The sequence below is a fragment of the Amblyomma americanum genome, chromosome 1, assembly GCF_052857255.1.
Source record: "Amblyomma americanum isolate KBUSLIRL-KWMA chromosome 1, ASM5285725v1, whole genome shotgun sequence".
NCBI classification, from domain to species: domain Eukaryota; kingdom Metazoa; phylum Arthropoda; class Arachnida; order Ixodida; family Ixodidae; genus Amblyomma; species Amblyomma americanum.
Genome location: NC_135497.1, coordinates 517,905,423 through 517,920,892, shown reverse-complemented (window position 1 = coordinate 517,920,892; position 15,470 = coordinate 517,905,423). Strand labels below are relative to the sequence as shown.

The 15,470-nt window shown below is 45.0% G+C and overlaps 1 long non-coding RNA gene across 3 annotated transcripts in view; it reads right to left on the bottom strand.

Moving 5' to 3' along the window:
* Positions 1-223: 223 nt before the first annotated feature.
* Positions 224-15,470, bottom strand: part of LOC144107050 (uncharacterized) — a 59,580-nt gene continuing 44,333 nt past the window's right edge. For 2 of the 3 annotated variants that reach the window (XR_013309203.1, XR_013309201.1), the window contains 2 exons: positions 10,867-10,967; positions 348-489 (listed from right to left, as the gene is read on the bottom strand). This is a non-coding gene — a long non-coding RNA (uncharacterized LOC144107050). Of the gene's footprint in view, positions 313-347; positions 490-10,866; positions 10,968-15,470 lie in introns of those variants that run through there. The other variant, XR_013309209.1, reaches the window with a different exon arrangement.

The following is a 15,470-nucleotide window of genomic DNA, read 5'->3' as shown; positions in this document are numbered from 1 at the left end:
TGCAGTCGCGTTAAAATTAGTGTAGTGCTTCCGTGGCACCTGGTATATGGCTCACCGCGTTCACTGCGTAGTTTTAAGTCACACAATATCCAAAACAAACTGAGTCACTCTGATTTCAGTGCAGCGCCATCAACAGTGACAAACTTACCGGCACATTCAATCAATGGAAAGTTGTTCTAATTCAATCAGCTGGACACAACAAAATGTTCAAATTATGCCACGCTTTTATTTATTCATGATTCAGAGCAGAGGTTTTTAAATAACACACTGCCAATGTGCTGTCCAAACGGATTCCTCTCCTCTTCGTCAGCACTGTGAAAGAAGTGTCAGAGGAATGTGTCAGAGGAAGTGTTTGCATATCTGGTGTGCTTTAATATTTCCTATTTGGAAAAACATCGTTCAGGTTTGGGCGAGGAACAGGGCCAAATATGACTCTGCCGTCCTTGGAGCCTTTTTTTTGGGTGTAAAATGTTTTCTTCAGTATTGGGTCTGGAATAGACGTGGAAGAATGAAAAAATATGTTTGAGACGCTTTCAATTTTTCTAAGGGCCCCTGACCCAGTTTTGACACCTCATTAGCGCAATGCATAAATTGTCTTTGCAGAATATTATAGCCGCGAGTGTTTGAAAAGACAAAACTTGATACGAATCGAATATGAATCGTATTCGATTCGTATGAAAGGAAAACATTTATCAAGCAAAACTAAGCGTAAACTTTGCTCACCTGTCCTACCATCCATGTTGTACACCAACCCTCGTAAGTTCAGGAAAACTCTTAGCCCCTCACGTTCTAAGCCTATAACATTATATGACGACGACAAGAAATTTATCCCGGAACAATGACTTTTTTCTCAGTTTTGCAAACGAACGCGACGGCGGCTTACCGAAATTTTCAGCTCTTGGCCACCCAGTTATGCCAAAGATTATATTTGATGCTAAAAGCATCATTAAACTCATCGAATCATTTAAATATCTTCATCATTTGTTGACGTCAATAACTCTAAAATCTATAAAAATACTAAAAAAACATCGGAAACATAATATTGTGCAAGCTATTTCAGAAGTTCATACCAACAGGTGTCTTTCTATAAGATTGGAAAGTTGGTAAGATCATTCCAATCCACAAAAAAGGCTCACCTATTTCATGCAAAAATTTCCACCCCATTTCCCGCAAAAGTGCCTGTTCGAAACTAATAGAACATACGCTTTATTTCAACATAGTCACCGACATGGTTTTTTGAGGGAGGTTCATGTGACTCCCGATCAGCTCTCTTTATTAGAAACCCATGCTCCAACCTTGACCGAAACATTCCTACTGACACTCCATTGATTTCGAAGAAGCTTTCTATAAAGTACCGAATAAAAAGACTGCTACTAAAGCTGTTGTGCCTAAATCTTAATCTGTTGTTAATTGAATGGCTTTAACTTTTTGACTAGCTGAGAGAAATTTGTCGATGCTAACAAATATGCTTCTCGTAGCCCGGTCATTTCAGGTGCTCTTCAAGGTATAGATCTAGGACACTTGCTTTTCCTAATCTACATTATCGATATTCCTTCCAATATTTCCTCCACCATCGCATTATTTGCTGATGATTGCGTAATTCACCGCCAAATTTCTAACAGTACTAACGTGGACATTCTTCAACAAGATCTTAACCGAATCGAAACTTGGTGCAAACAATAGGATATGCCTCTTAATATTGCCAAAACATGTTTGATTTCGTTCCTTCTACGGCAGATGCATACTCCTTCTAAATACGTTCTTTTTGGTTCGAAACGCTCGTCAGTTTCTTCCTGTAAGTACTTGGGTATTCATGTAACGCAAAACCTAGCATGGTCATCTCACATCAAGAACATCACTATGAGGTTTGTTGTACCCTTGGGTTTCTACGTCGCAATTTAGGATTTGCCACACTATCCATCAATCATTACCATACCTAACTTTTGTCTGCCCTAAACTAGAATACGCTCTAGCAATACAGCATCCACAGCAATGTAACCTCTCTTTAGCCTTAGAAAAAATACGAAATCTTGCTACTCGTTTTAATCATAGCGATTAATATTGCTATACTAGTCTGGTTTAAAATCAAGAGCCAACTTACTCAGCCTTGAAACGGGCCGAAAAATTTCTCGATTGTGCCTCTTTCATATGTTTTATCATTAATCTCTAGGAGAATCAGTCATATCACCTGCTCATCGCCTCTCCAGCCGTAATAGTCAACATAACGCCGTCTACGCCGCCCCCACAGGAACTACAGCTCATTTTCTATCTTTTTTTGTCTCGGCATCCTGGGACTGGAATGATATACCGCAGGAGGTCATGCATCATACCAGTGTCATTCATTTTAAGAAGGCTATCGAGACCCTCCTTCTTTAACTGCCACTCCCAACGCTCATGTAATGCCCCATACCAGGGGCATTTTACGTATCAAATCAAAAAAGAAAAGGAATATATAAATTGAGAAAATGAGAATATCGTGATTGCAGCTGAAATGAATAAAAAAGCTATATTGACAAAACATGGTGTCAAAAAAATGACGGTTTCAGAAATGCATAACGCTTCATTAGACAGCATGAAAGTATACAGCGACCTGTATATGCTCATGCAAAATGAGTGACAGAACAAAATGTATAAATGGGGCAAGCTTGCATTGCAACTAAAGTATCAGGATCAGAGTAAAAGCTCATTTCGGACTTCAAGGGACCGGAAACAATGTCCAAATAGTCTGACGGTTGAGCTAAAGAAAAGAACGAAGTTGGCTACGCCTGAGCAATGCGAGGTTAAGCGCCGTCAATTTGCGGTGCTGAGCGCTTCATTGGCCGCGCTAGTGACCTATACCCTATCGGGGCTAAAGCCACTGAACACTTTTCTACTTACTTTGAGCCATAGAACGCCGCTCTAGAATAACTGAAAAGGCTTGAACAAAGTTTCCAGCAACCACGCCGCACCAGAGTTAAGTGAGCTGCGTGTTTGACCGCCATATTGCTCCCTCAAGCATGAAAGCCATGCGAGAAATCTGCTATTCATACATGCAGAAGGCATGCTTGGTGCGGAGGTTACAGCGCAGCGGGTGCTCGCTCTATTTGCATATTTTTCGCTCGAAAAATCACTGTATTTAAAATAAATACTGTCATAGTGAATGAGACAGCTTGTTAGTACTGAATCGGCATCAAACCTATTTAATTCAGTGTCATTGAAATACCAACCATGTCTTTCGCTGGGGCCATATGTTTCGGGTACCAGAAGTCAAAAGCACTTTTGTTTCAATAATTGAAGGAAGTTCATGATAAAATTGCATGATTTGGATACAGACACAATTTTTGAACATCTGCACTTGGACAAAGCGAAAGACCTCAAAGTACGGCAACAGGCTTGAAAAAGCAGTCTAGCGCTCAATATTGTGAACACGTTGGCTTTTCTGTAACGCACGGTGCTTTGGAACCATGCAGGAAGGAGAGAACTAAATCTGGAACAATGTCTTCGCTTTTGGCCAATAGACGCACGCGCAGCTCAGGGAAATCTGGTTCCTGTAGGGAGCATATATGCAGTAACTCTACGCCGCGCTCTCTAAGCGAAGAAACGCAAACGGCGCAAGGGATAGGTCGTGCCGCCCGTCGGCACAGAGGACGTCACAAGTCCGTAGCGCCAATCGCTCTGCTCCTCGTTTCTCTTACGGTGCTGCCGTTACAAATCTGGAAAATCTGCCTTTAACAGTTGTGTAAAATCACCAGCATCACGCGAACTGGCCTGAAAATCGTCGCACAGTTGGGTTAAGACGGCTGCCGAATCCGCGATCGGTAGCCGCCTTCGCCGCGGGCTGGCAGCGAAACTCAGAAACCGAAACTACGCGGCCAGTCTATTTATTGGCTTAGGGATAGAGGCTCTTGCACCGTCATTGCGCTGCACTGGTTGCACTGCATCATGATGATCAAGACGAGATGGCGGAGCTCTGGCCAGTCGAGCTGTGGAGGCGAGTGGAGGAGTGGCATGTGTGTGAGCGTTAGGTACCAAGGGCACAGTGGAAGGATCGAACAAAAAGCCGCCACCTTCACGTTGTGCTTGTTCGAAGCGGGTGGTGTGCCATTACTGTTTTAATCATCTATGGTATGCGGAAAAGTCCATTTGCGGAATTTCGCTCGCACGAGATCCCGACCAGCACCGTGCGATGACATATGCTGCGGAATGTGAACAGTTCAAGCGATAGCAACGCACAAGAAAGCGCAGAGGACGTTTGTGTACTTTTTGCCTGACATTTCAAATTCGATCTTTGTATAATTTGACAAATATCACAGATTTTCTACGATGGGGCGAATGAAAGTAGACTTACGTTATTCAATCGTTGCCGAATATTCGAAATTGTAGTCTTCACTTCCCAATTAGAGTAGGAACCGAGTAACTGACGTTTTATTCGCATTCGAAATTTGGTATAGTAGCGCATCACTAAAAAATTGAAATTACACCCCTCTGTGCTTCCTATCTACGTAGATAATCGTCTAGTCCACTGATGACGTGATCACCGCAGGGCTGTATTCTATGTTGCATTAGCGCCGGATAAGTTCACTGGCCGATCACCCCAGCTGATAGGCGATGGGCTTTTCTGGTGTCGCATTTCTTGCATGCTTAGGCCTCACTCTTTCTTTGCGGCATCTGGTTTTGAGTGCAGTAGCTTCGGTCCGTCTCCCACCTTCATGGCAGGGATATATTTTACAAACCTCTTTACCGAGATATTTTCCAAATCAGTTGAGAAGGTCTGCGAACATGTCACAACAGCACAGCTGTGGAATCCATTACCTTGACTTCATATCTTCTACTCAAGAATGTGCAAGTTGTCAGGCCATGTAGCAATCTCCAAATTTCTCAGAGGCCTATGTATTTTCACTAATTTCGTTTTCTTTAAGCATTAGGCTATACTGGACTGGTTGCACGCAAGAGCAACAGAGCTGTACCCCAGAGTTCTTGCTGATTACTTCCCGCGCCGTGAAGCGTTCCTGTGGTAGTGTGTGGGGCAGTCAAGCCATGTACATCAGTCTGCAGGAACTAAAATAAGACAATATTTCTTAGCTTGCGGGGAAACTTCCTGTCTACTTGCGCACAAATCTGCCTTCAAGAATTTAGTAGCTCCAGCGAGGTGCCCCATTGTTTGAAAGCCAATGCGCTGCTGAAATGTTCTGCACATAAGTGTCACAGACTGTACATAGCCATGTTTTATAATAGAGCTACAGCCACTGGTGGTCATCCGCATTCAGACAGTGAGGGCCTGATCATGCCTGCGACCGCTAGATTTGCTGCATATGCTCTCTACGGAAGGAGAATTGAGTGGTCATCCGTCCTGTCGCTCTCCTGAGCCCGTCCAAGGTACAAGCAGAACCTCGCCTTCTGCATAGAGGAACCGTTTTAGTCGCTGTACTACATTTACAGAGAAAGCTGTTATAGCTTTATACAAGCCATTGAGTACATTAGTCTACAACGGCAGCCGTAATGAGTTACGAGTAACCCTTTCACTCTTCCCGTCGATGGCAGAGAGTGAGAGCCAGAATCAACCGCCGCCGGTTGCTATGTCACCAGCCGAGTAAAGGGCTCCGTCGACGACAGGGAAAGCCGGTTTAGCCGCAGGTTCCAAGGCGCGGAAAGACAAGAGAACCGCGCCGTGCGTGTAGGCAAGAAGGTCGGAGTGAAAGAAATAAAGAGAGAAAGCGGTGCCTCGACTTGCCGAGGCTCTGGAGGTTGACTCGTCGCGGAGGCAGGAGAGCATGGAGAGGGAGGTAAAGAGAGGACTGGCTAGACAACGCGGTGCAGCGCATCACGTAACAGCAGCCGCAACAGCCGCACGAGTCTTGCGAACATCGCAAGGAGTCCACTGTGGAGTTCAATGCCGCGTTGACGAGGTGCGAAGAGGAGACCACGACAGTTGTTCGCGAGCAGTGTGTGCCGTGGGATGCTTCTATATTCGCCATTGCCGACGAAAGTGGATATTCTCTATTCCTACAAGCAAGTGAAAAAGTGTGTTGATCTTTAAGCTGAACCTGCAAGACCGCACCAATTGCGGTGATGCTGGCTCATAAGCAGCAAATCCCGATGGCCAAATGACTTATAAGGAGAGAGGCTAAGCCAGGTACCGAAACCGGCTCAAAATAAAAAGGCCAAAGCGAAGTAGCCTTACATGCTAAAAAGAGAGGCGAAGCCAAGTAGCTCTTTGTGTCTCAGGTTGGCTCGTCGCGTGCGTGAAATGTCTGTTAACATGCTTGTTCCAGTGCTACCGTCCTCGTAGCCTGCATGCCCCAGACCTGCCTTACCAGCCAGAAACGCCGCCATTTCTAATCAGCGTTCACTGCCTAATGGCCTAACGTATTAAGCTTAGCTGTTCTAAATTTGGCTTTATAAGAGTTTTATTCTGAGAGAAATACTGCCGCAGTCAAACGGCTTGCTAGTGAGTGTTGGCTGCACTAAGACACATCTGAATAAGGTATCAACAAAACATCCACGTTGCGGTGCGGTGGTGGCATTGGATTTATACGCGATAAACCAATAACATTCTTTCGGATGGTAAGAAAAATGTGAAATAAATTGCATGTTAATCATTTGATAACTAATTTCATGAAACTATGCACTTGGACAAAAAGGACAGCCACAGCGCATAACAACATTAAGTGAACACAGGGACCCGGACGTCCTGGAGAAAGGAGATATGTAAGCTTCCCGGCAGTGCTTGGGAGATCACAGCTGCGTGGTTGCGCAGAAGATTCAGTAGCATGAGGGAAAAAAAATGCAGAACTCTGGTTTCCTTGGGTAGCGTATGTATCAACTCTAGTCACGGTGCAGGTTGGCTCCATGATGTTAAATTGTTGACAGAGGTGTGTGGCTCATCAACATCATCATCAGCTTGACTACTCCCACTGCAGGGCAAAGGCCTCTCTCATATCTCTACAGTTAACACTTTCCTCCGCCCGCAAACTTCTCAATCTCATCCGTACCCCTAATTTTCTGCCGCCCCCTGCTACGCCTGCCTTCTGTTGGAATCCACTCCATTACCCTTAAATACTGGCAGTTATCTTGCCTTAGCATTACATGCCCTGCCCAATCCCATTTTTTTGTCTTTATTTCGAATAGAATGTCATGATCCCCCGTTTGTTTCCTCACCCACTCTGCTCTCTTCCAGTCTCTTAACGTTACATCTGTCAGTTTTCTTTTCATACCTCACTGCGTTGTTCTCAAATTAAGCTGAACCCTTTTCAGTAGCCTCCATGTTTCTGCCCCATAGGAGAGTACCAGTAAGACACAGCTCTTGTATACATTTCTCATGAGGGATATTGGTAAGCTGCCATTCATGAACTGAGAGGACCCGCCATCTGCGCTCCACCTCATTCTTATCCTTATAGTTATTTCCCTTTCATGATCCGGATCAGCTGTCACTACCTGCCCTAAGTAGACGTATTCCTTTACCACTTCCAGCACCTCGCTTCCATTTCTGAACCGATCAGCTGTCACTACCTGCCCTAAGTAGACGTATTCTTTTACCACTTCCAGCACCTCGCCTCCATTTCTGAACCGCTGTTCCCTTGCTAGGCTGTTGAACTTCTTTGGTTTTCTTCATGTTAATTTTTAGACCCGCAGTTTTGTTCTGCCTGTCAAAATTATTGATAATGTTTTGCGAATAATATCCTGAGTGACTCACCGAGGGAATGTTATCAGCGAATTGCAGATTGTTTAGGTATTCTGCAGCGAATATTATCCTTACCTGTTCCCAATTCAGGCCTCGGAATACCTCCTGTACATAGCCGGTGAATAATACCCCTGTCACACGGCATTCCTCGCAGGCCTTTCCAGCAAAGGCACCTTTTTTCACTAAAGAATCGAAAGCTTAATGAAGTAGCGACGCCACTACAAGGTGCAGCCCAAAGATGAAACAGTCGTTCAGGCTTAGCACTCGCTGCTGTGCTCGAAGGCGGCTAAAGTGAGTGTTTTAAAATTAAAGTGGGGTATTCTGTTCATTCGTTGAGCTTGGATAATTTTTTGTTCTGAAAGCTTTCTTAGAAGTACTGCAACCGCCTCTCTCATCACCAGCAGCAGGTTTTGCTGTGTATTGCCTTGGCCACCAGGGGCACTCGCTGTTGCTTCAACACTTACACTGCCTTGAAATCTGGGCATGAAATATAAACACCCGCACAAAAAGCAAAGCCAGAAACACCTTTAGTATTTAAAAGAAATATTTTCAAACATAGTTGGCCTTCGCCTCCAATGTCCTTAGCTGCAACGGCGCAACATTTTTGCCGTGTAGCTGCACTCTATACATCTTTGGATATAAGAAGCCTATTTCTTAAACGCCTTTGCGATACCCGTGTGACAGAGATATAACATTGGTGAGGTCGTGTCTCCCTCTCTGACGCCCTTCCTTACTGGAATTTTATTGCTGAGTTTATGAAAGGCTATGGTTGCTTTGCAGTTAGTATAGACATCTTCTAGTATTCTCAAAAGCTCTTCTACCCTCTGATTCCGCAATGCCTGCATGACTGCCGAGGTTGCTTTCTAGTAATCAATGGAGGATATATATCGGGATTGCATATATTCTGCGTATTTCTCTATTACCTGAATGATAGTGTGAATAAGATCTATTGTGAAATACCCTTTACGGAAGCCTGCCTGATCATTTGGTTGATTGAAGTCTAAGGTTGACCTGACTTTATTAGTGATTAGCTTAGTAAATACTTTATAGGCAACAGACCGTAAGCTGAAAGGCCTGTGATTTATTGAAGTCTTTCACGTCTCCTTTGTTATGAAGTAAGATAATGTTAGCGTTTTTCCAAGCTCCTGTTGCGGTAGGTCATAAGGCATTGCGTATACAAGGTGGCCAGTTTTTCTAGCAGAATCTCTCTTCCGTCCCTCAACAGATATGCTGTTACCTGATCCTCACCAGCTGTTTTGCCTTTTGCATTGCTCTTAAGGCTTTCGGTATTTCCCCTTTCGTTACTGGCGGGATGATGCATTGCTGTTCGCTACTGTCTCTATCATTAACCTTCTGATTACATTGGCTACTGTATAGATTTCTGTAGACCTGTTCGGCTACTTTATATTATGCATATTGCTAATGACGTTGCCCTCCTTGTCTGTTAACGCATACGTCTGCTTTCTACCTATGCCTAGTTTGCCGCTTTTAGGTTACCTTAGTTCTTTGGAGCATGCTCGATTCTCTCTACATTAAACTATGTTGTGCGCTACCCACCCCCTTGCGCTTATTTATTAACTTCGATAACTCTGCTAGTTACTTTTTGTCTGTAGCTAGACGGCCTAATGTTCTGGAGTTTTTTAAGCAGATCTTCCGTCTCCTGAGATAGACTACCGGCATATTGTTGTACCATCCGACCACCTACTTCAACGGCGCACTAGGCAATGAGAGCAGTTAGATTATAATTCAATATTTGAACATTAACATCGTCTTCATCAGTTAAAACCGAATATCTATTTTTCAGCGAAACCCTGAATTCCGCTACTTTCTCTCTTAGCGCTAACTCGTAAGTTAGTTCCGTTTCGTTCCGAATATCTATTTTGCAGCGCAATCCTGAATTCTTCTACTTTCTCTCTTACCGCTAACATGTTAGTTTCTTCGGTTCCCACGCATTGCTGTTCGTTCGGCTCCCTCTTTAAATCTAGGCTAATTCAAGACCTTACCAATCTGCGTCGCTAGAGCGCACCTTTTCGGCGACGTCCACATCCTGCACAATGCCAAGGTGAGTGCTTAGTATGAAGTCTGTTTGATTTTTAGTCTCAATATTGGCGCTCTTCTAGGTCCACTTGTTCTCTCATTTGCAGAAGGAGGTATTCATGATCCATAAATTATTTTTATTAGCGAACTCTTTTAGGAATTCGTGTCATCTTAGGAGATGGGATAATTTCTGCTGTCTAACTTTGCGAGAGAAGCAGCCTTAGAGAAGGGAAGAGAAGTGGGGCTTGGTTGCTTCGGCTTTAAGTCTACTTTTAATTAGCACCACGAAGAAATTCAGTCTTTTTGAACTTTAGGCACTGGAATTGGTAAGGGAATACGTCTACTTAGGGCAGGTAGTGACAGCTGATCGGGATCATGACAGGGAAATAACTAGAAGACTAAAATGGAGTGGAGCGCATATGGCAGGTTCTCTGAGATCATGAATGGCGACTCACCAATATCCCTCATGAGAAAGGAATACAACAGCTGTATCTTAATTACGCTTTTTTATGAGGCAGAAACATGGAGGCTAAAGAAAAGGGTTCAGCTTAATTCAAGAACAACGGAGCGAGGTATCGAAAGAAACATGACAGTTATAACGTTAAGAGACTGGAAGAGAGCAGAGTGGGTGAGGGAAGAAACGGGATTTCATGACATTCTATTCGAAATCAAGAGGGAAAAATGGACTTGGGCAGGGCATGCAATGCGAAGGCAACGTAACCTCTGGTCCCAAAGGGTAATAGAATGGATTCCAGCGGAAGGCAAGCGTAGGAGGAGGCGGCAAAAAGTAATGGTGGGGGATAAGATTAAGAAGTTTGCGGGGGTACGATGACCGCAGCTAGCAAAGGACAGGGTTCATTGGAGAGACATGCGAGAGGCATTTGCCCTGCACTGGGCGTAGTCAGGCTGATGGTAAAGATGATGTAATTATGAAATAAAATAACAAGTCTATCAGTCAGTGGCCTGCATGGCCCACAGGTGCGATAACGAATCGACGAGAGGTACTGTTCCCACCAAATGCACTATTAAGCTCAGTGGTCTGCATGCAGCTAAGACAGAGACCGTTCCCGCACGCTATTAATGGCCGGGCAGAAAACTTGCGGGGAGGAACGCGTAACTCCCGCATAACTAATGCGGATTAATAACATTGGCTGGAATGTAATCCTTACTTTGTGCCCAATTGGGCACCCGCTTCGCTGGCGGCTTGGCTGTCTGTGACGGCCCATGTGACGGCCCCTCGCCCGGGTCCTCGCGTTGTCTCTCCGGCTCCCTGCGCAGGTTTGCGGGTTTCTGGAACAGCTTGTCACCGCAGTTTGTGTTCTTAGTAGCTCCTTCAGTCACAGACTTGCCGTCGCTAAGAAATATCTGGCTCCCCTGAGTGGTGTTTTCACAGCAGGGGAAAACGTATGCATGTATGTAAACGTGGCAGCCCGCAAATAAATGCGTATCAGAAGTTCAGCCACCCCGTCACACCAGTGGCGGAATTGCAAATGACCAACACACCACCTGCTTGCTTGTATAAAATTAGGTGCACGTGTATGGTCAACTATATGTGCACAGCCTACAAGAGTGCGCCTTCCTCGAGGGAAGGGAGAGGTTGTCAGGAGAGGGTGGGCGAGAAAAAGATACTCGGGCTGAGGCTGGGGGTGCGTCTTAAAGTTTTTGCAAGCCCTCTGCCACTATACGGTTCCCGCTGATGTAGCGCTGCAGCCGTTTGCCTACTCTCGAAATTTCTGAATCTCTATGCGCAGACGAAATCATCTGTCCATGTCAGTTTTCGCAGCGCTGCCTGTTTGATTGCGCTCCTATAACGCGCGCCTAATTATCAGTACACATGTGGTTCCAGAGCCAAACTTTATCGCATACTGCATGATGTAGCTTCAGAACCGGCCCGTGAGGTAGCGATGACAGTAATTTACTTGCAAGACATCAGGAAGCGTTGGCCGATAGACGGCTCGGCTAGTTGATGTTTAGCGCATGAAACAGTGCGCAAGCGAACAAGCACGACAAAATTTGCGCAAGTGAGGCGCTGCGTGCTCTTTCTTTTACACACTGTTTGATCCCCCGCTGCTTTTCTTTTTTTTTATTCTTTTTGCACTGCTGTTCCAACTGGGCGGCTGCGTAAAGATTGCCGGCGTTCGCACGCTGCTTCGTGGGCCTCTTTTGAACCACGCGATGAAGCTTGCTGTGCATATTTCAGCAGTACGCACTGTTTTCCAGAGTAGTTAAGCACATTTTTCAAGTTTTTGACACTGGCACAAATTATTTCGTTCATTCTTTCGTTGTAAGCTGCTCGTCAATCGCTGATATAACGACAGGCGCTACGTCGATCTCGCTGGATAAATATCGATCGACTAAGCTATACAAACGTTCCAAAGAACAAATAAATTGTCTTTTTTTGTTATTCAGGTACCAAATGGGTTCGAAGAAAACAACTTTGCTTTCAAGTTTGTGATATTGGCACAAATTATTTCGTTAATTCTTCCGTTGCAAGCTGCTCGTCACTCGTTCATATGAAGACAGGCGCGACATCGATCGCGCTGGCTTAAGATCGACCGGCTCAGCAATCTAAACGTTCCAAAGAGCAAGAAATTGCCTTCCCTTATTTTTCAGGTACCAAATGAGTTTCAAGAAAACAGCCTTATTTTGGCAATATTTTTCATTTTCCCGATATCTTGGCTCGCAGGTTTCACTCTTACGGTTAAGATCCCGCAACCAGCGCGGTGCTATCGCGTACAGGGCTTGTTCTAGTGCCATGAAAAATACCGGTGGTGTATCCATGGTGGCAAAGCAGATCCCAGCGTTATCCACCACCGTATCAGCGCAAAGAGTTTTTTTTTTGTCACAACACCGGCATTACCAATGCGTTAAGTAATTGCACTATACCTCAACTTTTTTCTTATGTATACAACTTCCTAGTTCCTCAGTCATGCACACTTCAGTGTTTTGCCTTTTGGTAATTATATTACTATATTAAGCTCTGTTAGTGCTTTTTGCATTTTGGTTCAGAGTAGTGTTTTGTTGTCCAATATGCCATGTACTCCCTATACCTTTGGCGAGCGGCTAATAAGGCTTGAACTCTGTCGCCAGTGAGTAGTCCGAATCTTCTCCGTCGGCACATGGGGTTAAGCCGTGTGTCGCTCCGCCCCCTCTAGACTTGTGGAGTGTGCAGAGGTCAGCCCGACTAATTATGATAGTATTTATTCTAGCTGCAGCATGGAGAATTTCCTGGCTGAAATTCTCCCAGAACTTTCTTTATAGGCTACTTGGGACGTAAAAAGAATTTTTCTGCTGTTTTCTCGGCCTCGAGTCTCCCGGCACAGTTCATTTCAACCGCTGTCGGAAGTACCAGATTAACCGGGTTCTTAACGGCGATCGGCTACAACGTGAGCCTAGCCCCTGGGTCATTTCTTACCACCAATGATGGTTACTCATCACTTCGAAGAGCTAAGAAACAGCTAAGCAAGATCCAGGCGGCTACTCGGCTAAGCCGAAAGCGGACGCAGTGAATAGCCTGAGCCTATAGTGGGACTCAGTAACACCGCCATATACAGCCCTGTTTCGTTAATATGAACCTCGTTGATGTGACGACTCGAATTATGGAGAGTCTTTCGGGGGAGTAAACATTCTTTGTGTATTTTCAGCTCAGGAATTTCGAAACCCGCTGTTACAACAATAAAGATGCTGAAATTAGCAGAACTTTTTGGGGTCCATGTAATCTTGTCGCGATAATATGGACAGCGTTGAGCACGAACTCCCAAATTCCGAACCATGCCTTTCCACTCTTGTATATTGTGTGGTAGATGCCAGCGAAAAGCAGATAAAGAGGCAAATGCTAGAATGATGGCTGTTTTCTTGCTTCGAGGTGTCCTGTCGAAGGGCCTCACCATTCGTCATATTACATGACTGGTTGCTAAGGATGCTTTCTCAGCAGCTTGTGTTATATTGAAGGCCTGCTTCAGCAGCTGATCGTCGACTTACCACAGTTATGCACTAAGGGCGAATGTTCTTCCGGTATAGTTGGCTCATTTCGTCAAATGGTAGGACGGCGGGAATAGGACAATGACAGGAGACATAAAAATGAGTGCTACCTTTTGTCGAAATGAAGCAACTAGGCCGCAAGAGTGACTGCGCCCGTGGTGTTGATTTCGTTTCTTTGCCTCCTGTACTTGTACTATCCGCCGCCCCCACCTTTTATCAAAATGAACTGGGAGTTGGCTACAACCTTTGTCAGTAATGTTCCGAGACTGAGTCCAATAAAAAATGCGTTTAACATTGAAATCATTTGGGCAGCACCCCTTCGAAATAGTCTCTTGCAGTCTATACACAGCTTCCACCGCTTCTTGAGGTGTTTGAAACAGTTGGAAAACGCTTCTTTTGGCAGGGCTGTCAGCTCCTTTGTAGTGGAGTCATGAATAGTCTACACGCTCCCCATCCAGCCACATATTAGGGCACTCCTCACAAGACGAAACAGAAAAAAATAACATGGGGAGAGGTAAGACGAAACATGGCGGATGGGGAAGCACAGTAACTGTGCTTGGCTAGAATTTTGTTTCAAGCTGAGAGCAGTGCGCGGCCTTGCTTTAACGTGGAGAAGGCTCTATTGTCCAGATGCCCATAAGTCAGGGCGATGGTGTCGCAGTGCATCACGCATGTGTTGGAGCCCGCGGATATAAACCTCCTAATTCACCGTCTGCCCTTGTGGGACGAACTCGTGGTGTATGACATCTCTGGCATATAAAAAAACTATCAGCATCGTCTTTATTTTGGTCTTCTCTCGACCTACATTTCTCGACGTCGGAGAGCTTGCGGACCGCCATTCGGCGCTCTGCCTTTTTTTTGAGGATCGCATTGAAAACACCATGTTTCGGCTTCAGCAATGATACTGTAGACGAATGTAGCATTCTTCTCTGCCTCGGAGAGCAATTCAGCGCTCACTGATGCCCGCGTGTCCTTCTCGTCCTGTGTGAGAGAGTGCGGCACAAGTCTGGCATTCAGCTTTGGTTCCCCGAAGTTCTCACGCACAATTTGGTGGCATGTTGTCTTACTAATGTCGAGAGCATCTAATAGCACGAGGACTGTATGGTTCGGTCTTGTTGTACGATTTCCCTGATCCGAGCTACGTTGTTTTCATTCCGTGAGGTTGAAGGGCGCCCCTGCTCAGTGTCGTCTTCCAAAGACTGTCTCTCCGAAACGAACCTCTTGTGCCACTCGAAAACTCGCGCCCACGATAATGTCTCGTTGCCGTAAGCATAACATAGATGCTCATACGTCTGTGCGGCTGCCTTGCCAAGCTTCACACAGAATTTTATGTTTACACGCTGTTCGTAGCTGACGGTCATCTCCCTACATTCAATCACAGTAGAATATGCAGACGACTAGTCACAACGTACTTTTCTTTATGTAGTGCCATCTAGCGGCTGCCACAGCAATTAACATAAATAGCTCAGGTTAGCCCGAAAAGATGGCGATACACATGCGCACCAACATTTGTTTTAGGGAGTCAATTCTAGAGGGGAATATAAATGAGTCTCGAAATTTTACGGACAAATGTTGTATATGAGCAAACTAATAAGAGTTATGTGGTCACACACCTCATAGACCACTAGGCGCTTTAAACTGCATGAAGTTATTTTCCGAATAACCGTAACTAGAATAATACGCTTGTGGCCCCAGAGATTTTAATTTCTGCTTCAATGTTCACCACTATGAAGAGGTGAAGGCACTGAATCAAGAATTGCTTGTTTTCCTGAAAAATATTTTTTCTTCATCG